The following is a 6,489-nucleotide window of genomic DNA, read 5'->3' on the forward strand; positions in this document are numbered from 1 at the left end:
ATGACAAAAATGTGTGTTTAGGCACATCAGGAACAGCAGAACTGGAAAGGGGCAGCTTCCATCTCTGTGGTTCAGATGAGTATCTTCATTAGAGTTGGTAATGTTATATTGTCAGACACAAACATTCCTCTGAGATGTTGTATGACTTTTGAGAATTCAGTGTTGTTTATTTAGCTATACAGCTGGCTCACATTTAAATTTGTGTCTTCATCCTATGGAAATTTCTAATTCATTGGTTTAGCAGGGTGAATTCTCTGTGCTAGGGTCTGTTTCTCAATGAATTCTCTTTCCTGAGAAAAGAAGAAAGTATATTGGTGAGATAATTCCAGCTTAATATGTTCTCTTGTTTAAGTTAAATGTTTGATGTTCTGCCATTTCAGCCATCAAAGTCCTCTGAGTGAGTTTCATTGTCCTTTCAGCCATCAGAGTCCTCTGAGTGAGTTTCATTGTCCTTTCAGCCATCAAAGTCCTCTGCGTGAGTTTGATTGTCCTTACAGACACCTCTGGGTATGTCAGGTGTTTTTTTAATAATGGATAAAAATATGTGAACTACTTTCTGCAACGGGGCAAGACAAATATAGTAACTTCTGACAAGCCATGACAATGTAGGACACATCATCTGCTCCTTATGCTCAAGTAAAAATCTGCATCCCTACAGAGAGGCAAGTTAGATACCTGGCAATAGCTGCCTGTTTGCAAGACAGCTGGTAAATATTCTGTGATATAAAACACATTAGTGGTGGAAGAATAATGTCCTATCATATATTTATTGTAGACTAGAATGTACAGAGACATAGCTGGTAATTTGATAGCATAGAGCCATGATAATTTGTGTTGTTATTATTAAAGCTTACTTGTGTATTAATGAAGACTGCGTTAATTCTTCCATTATAATTGTTTATGTATATGATTTTCTGTGTTAATATAAAGTAATCAACACATTATGATTAAAATAAAAAAGAAAAAAAATTCTCACACTTTTGAATAGTGTATAAAAAATTGTAAAAGCTAGCTTGCATGTCAGAATTCTACATTAATGAATCAATCCTAAAAGACACAGTTAAGATTTATTTTCTTTTTTCCAGTTCTGATTGACTAAAAATATTTTTTTCTCATATTAGTTAGTATTTGTAAAGTAACGCTGCATATGAATTTGTAAAACAAGTTGTCTCCTGTACAAAACCAGAATATATAAGTAAAAATCATTACAATATTTTCAAAACTAAAAGATATGAATACTTGTCATGAATATTGACAATTTTTGTTTTCTGCATTCATTGTGAAACTATTCAGAATAAAGCAGAAAAACTTTACATAAGACTATACTCTTGTGAAAACTACTTTTTAAATTACATCTGAACAGATATGATATTAAATATTCTTTATTTTGGGGGAAAATTTTTTAAATTGCCCCTCAAACTTTTCAGAACAGGCATTTCATAACCTTATGCGCTGTGTTCTAGCTCAGATAGATCAGATGCTAGCAGTTTCACTTGAGCAAAATCTTTTCTGATTTATTTCTACTTCTGTGATTAATATCTATTCTTCACTTGCTATATTATGTCTCATCAGATTTTAACTCAAAGATTGTCATTCTTTTCTAGGTGGCTTTTGGAAAGGCTTATTGATGAATTTATCTTGTGAGCTGATAAAATATTTGCCTCCTTTTTTTTAAGTGTAATTACCCAGATGTTCCAATCTGCCTGGTCTTCAAAACATTAAGAGTGACCTTTGGGTCAAGAAGGAAATGCAGGTTACAAGCAAGAAGATAAGAGTTTTAATCAGTGTATCTATAACTCCAGCCACAAGACCAATAATTAAATCAGTCTGGTTCAATGACTATTTTGATCAGATTCAGATGTTACAATTTGCTGTGAAATACTGTAGCTGTCTTACTTCTTCTAAGCATCTAAACAGCATCTTATAAGCAAAATGTGTCCATTGTACTGTGAGAAAGCATTAGAAATGTTGTAAAATGCTTGGTGTTGTACAGCAGTATGAAAAGGGCTGTGTTTGACAACCTCTGTGTCCTTTAGAGGTTACATCACTATTTGCCAAGGTGGAGTTTAGGTGGGACAACAACAACACCAGCATCACACTGTCCGACCATACATAAGCGTGGAACTCTCGTCAGGGTGGGAATTTTATAGCTGTACAGTGTTTTCTGTCCAAAGTTTTCTATTATAACTCACATACATGTGGATCCACCTGCACACACACACACACACACACACACATCTGATGTACCCTGCCCCACCAAGAATCACTTCCCTGTAGTTGAGACTATATTCTCAGTAATGGCTTATGGTAACACATTATTCCTAAGCCTCTGCTGCTGCTGCCTGCTGTTATGTGCATGAAGCATATGTATGTTTCTCTTATTCCATATAAAAATCACCATCTCAACATTATTGCAGGGCCTTTTGAGGATTATTTGATTTTCAGTGTGTTGAAATCCACCATATTTTTGAGAAGAAAAATTTAAAAAGAAAGGCAAAGGAAAAAACTTCCAAAAGACTAAATGGAAAGTCGAGGAAAAACATTTTTGCATAATGCTTCATTTGTCAACAGCACCTTAAAGTCTTTTCCTGTGCTGAACTCAATATTTCTGTTGAATAAGAAATAGACCTCTTCCTACTGGTCAGAACTAATGTTTTGAAGGAAGTAGCACTTAATATAAGATCAGCAAGTTTTCTTAACAATGACATGTTTTGCTTGATGATGTTGAAAATATATTCCTTTAGCATACTACTTTTTAAAATAAATAATTTAAATATGAGTGTTAGTATGAAGACAAATCTGTCAACAATAAAGTAAACACAAAAATTGAACTATCTAGCAGTATGATTTTATCATGTAAAGGGGCTAGAAGTATGATTTCATCATTCCCCTATTTGCAGGCAAACACTCATGCTGTTTCAAGGACATTTTTTGGACTAAGATCTTTGAATATTTTGGTAAAAAGATACAGATATCTTAGTATCAAAAGGCTAAATTTTCTATGATAATTAAGATTAGTTTTTGTCTGGACTTTATGTAGGTAAATTAAAACATTTTCCAATGGTGACATTCACAAAAGAAAAACATTTTTTCCAGGACAATTTTTTGTGTAATGAGAAAAAACCTTCTAGAAGAAATTTAATTAAAATAAAGCCATTTATTAAAGTGTTTTTAAATAGAATTCCATGGAAAATTATGAGGAAGGAGGTAATGGTTTCAAATTTCACAAGCTATTTTTTAAGGCAGGTTTAGACATTCCATCTTTAAATCTATAGTAGAAGGGTATTTGTGAAACAACGGACAGATGCCTCCCTAATTGCTACCATAAGAGAAGAAACCCATAGTTTCTGCTTTCAAATTATAAAACTTAATTGCTAGGTTGAGCCTTAATAATGATAAGTAGTGTTTAAGTCTTTGTAGTGCACAAAAGCAGCTTCACTACTGAAATACAAATTCCTCACATATCCACAATGCTTTTAAAATAATGTAAGTGAGAATAAAGGGACCCCGTAAAAAAAGAAAGCCTTTATAATGTTGAAGGTGATAAGGGCTATTGAGATGAGACCAATCCCATTATTCTTCATTTGGCAAACATAAAATTTACAAATTATACATTTTTCTCTTTATGGTACTTCTGCCATGATGACACTCAGAGTTTTGCAACTATTCAAGAGGTAGGACAAACTGTTATCCTGTGCAAGCACACAAAGGATGTGAACCAGTTTCTGAGGCATAGATAGTGATGTCGGGTTTTGGTTTTAATATCACTGCAGAATTGTATTGCCTCCAGTTGCCCAAACTTCTTATTTCACATAGGTACCCCGTATTTATCGAACACAGGAACTCAGAAATCCATGTCTCTTGAGCGACCTTTAGGCAGATATCACTATTGTGGGTGTCAGGACACAGCAAACTATTGCCACAACTTTCTACTGGTCTCTGTGCCAAGGACTTGAAGAACTGGGCTGCTGAGGGCAACTGCAGGAGAAAAGTGCCAGGGACTAACACAGACCAGACTAGAAACTGTTGGTTGCTCAGGGAAGCCAAAGACACGTCACTGCTATCACTCTGTGTGGTGACTGTTTTCCAACCTGTCCTAGAAGAACTTTTCCATATATTTTTCCAAGCTGTGTGGTAATGCCTTCCAGGATGTAGCTGTCCTTAAATTAGTGGTATATAAAATGGAAATGTTTCTACTATTCTCTTGGATTTTGAGACTACAGGATGAAGCTTGGTTATAATTTCAGGCATTTTCTTGCAGTTATGAAAGCTAAAAAGTAACTCATGTGCTCTGTGTATCTACATCTTTTTGTGCATGCGTACCTTTGGTTAAGGTAATTAATTTTTGATTAATTTTAAATAATTCTTATATTAATTTTTGTTATTTTATTTAAACATTAGGACTACAAGGTTTAAAAGGAAATTGTATGCTTTACATTTTAAAGCATCATAGGATAATAGTTCACAAAGAAGACTTTCATGCAGCACACTTTAGACATTGGTTTGTAGTGATTTTCACTAGTTATTTGCTGAAGGACTTTTAAGAGTCATCGTAATATCTAGGTGTAACAGTGATCTAATAGAGATGTCCTGAGAACTAATTGACTCTTTTTAGGTAGACTGTACCTATTAAATTATAGTAAAAGTATTTTCTAACCTTACATTTAATAGAAAGTAGCTGGGACAAAGAGAAGGAAAGCTTTTGATAGCCACTGGTCTTCTTTCTGTCCAAATTATCTCATGTTCTGTAGAGTCTCTTTCTAAAACTGAGCATTGAGGAATTACATGGTTCTGCTTACACTTTCAATAGTTTCTAAGGGGTAAAATCCTCTCAGAATGACAGCCATGTACAAAGGTGAGCAGTACTCATGCATTAAGAGCTGATCAAAGAAGAAAGTCATACACCTAGGCAACAATTAATAGAACTCCAAGTTAAGTGAGATTTTCTTAAAATATTGTCACTTCATATATGGGCACATGGGTTCCCATTTAGTCAAACATACCCCACCAAATACTTACAAAAAAAGTTTAAAATAATAAACTGCTGCAGATTATGTAAGCACATTACAACTGCAAGCAGCTGTGTTCATTAAGTGTCCTTCAGACTTGTTTTCCTTCCACAATGCTATGACAATCTCTTTTTTTGCTTCTTTCTGTTGCACATATTCTACACAGTGTTAGATGCTGCACAGAAGCACTTATATCAGGAGAGAAGGTAGCCTGGACTCTTTAATGCAAATAATGAAAAATAAGTACATCCTTCCTTTGGCTATAAAGGGAACCTGAGGCTGCTTTTCTTTCAAGTTAAATATAGCAGTTCCCATCAGATTTCTCCTATACATGCACAGTTCTCCTATAACTCCTCCCAACAGAAACACTTATCTCCAAAATCATTAATAATTGCTTCCTACAGATTGGAAGGAATTATTAGGGGAAAAGGAAATTTACTCATAGTCAGATGGCTACTGCAGAAGGAATATACGATCCAAGTGTTATGTTATTGTGCCTGTGAGAGTATTGCACCTGTTATGGTCTTAATCACCTTTCTCTTTGCCTTCTGCACATCATATTTCCCAAGGTTGTTACTTTCTTTTTTCATTTTGTTCCTAAATCTCATCCAGTTTATAGAAAAAGAAAAAAAAAATAAAAGAAAGGAAAGGAAAGGGAAAAAAATGGGCACTCCTAATATTTACACAAACCTTTAAGCCATTTTTTACACCATTTCAGAAGGAAAAACTGGGACACACTATCTCAAGGAAACCAGTTTGTAAAATTTCCCCCTGCCAAAGGTTATACATCTGTTTAATGTTTTGCTAACAGTGGTGATATTGAAAAGAATGCAACTAATGCAACTATTGCCTCTAAGTTAGAAACATGCATAAGTTTTGGCAAGCTCTGGACATAATTAAATGTGTATTATTTCTCTTTTTTCATTTAGTCTTAATAAAAAGTTGAAGATTTTTAAAATACCATTATCTATGTGTTGTCACACTGAATTTCTACTGTCATGGTGCAATTTTAATGAACCCAGTGATGCAGATTGATTGTATTAATTGAGAATTTTATTAGATTGATATTAATCTAATTGATTAATCTAGGTTTTTTTAATTATTTTTTTTAAGTATGAGACAGTATAGTTTAAAATATCTCAACTAATAAATTAATTAGATACATTTTAAATATTACTAGTATGAAGGTATGCAAGGATTGTTGCAGTACTAGTGAAAGAATATATCACTATTTACCCCTTTTAATTTTTAAAGAAAACCTAGGAAATTTTGAGGGAACACTGAGTGAAATCTTTTTACTAGATTTTTATGAGTGAAATCTGTTACTAGATTTACTACTAAAATTACCTACATTTTTTGAAGAGATATTTCATAGAAAAGCCGCAGTGTTATAAAAAGTAAGTCACTAGAAAGCAATCAAGGTAAGAAGGATGACTTATTTTCTATAGTCTCTCTCATATGTAAGATAATTTATACATTT

This window comes from Taeniopygia guttata, chromosome 1 (genome assembly GCF_048771995.1).
Source record: "Taeniopygia guttata chromosome 1, bTaeGut7.mat, whole genome shotgun sequence".
NCBI classification, from domain to species: Eukaryota; Metazoa; Chordata; class Aves; order Passeriformes; family Estrildidae; genus Taeniopygia; species Taeniopygia guttata.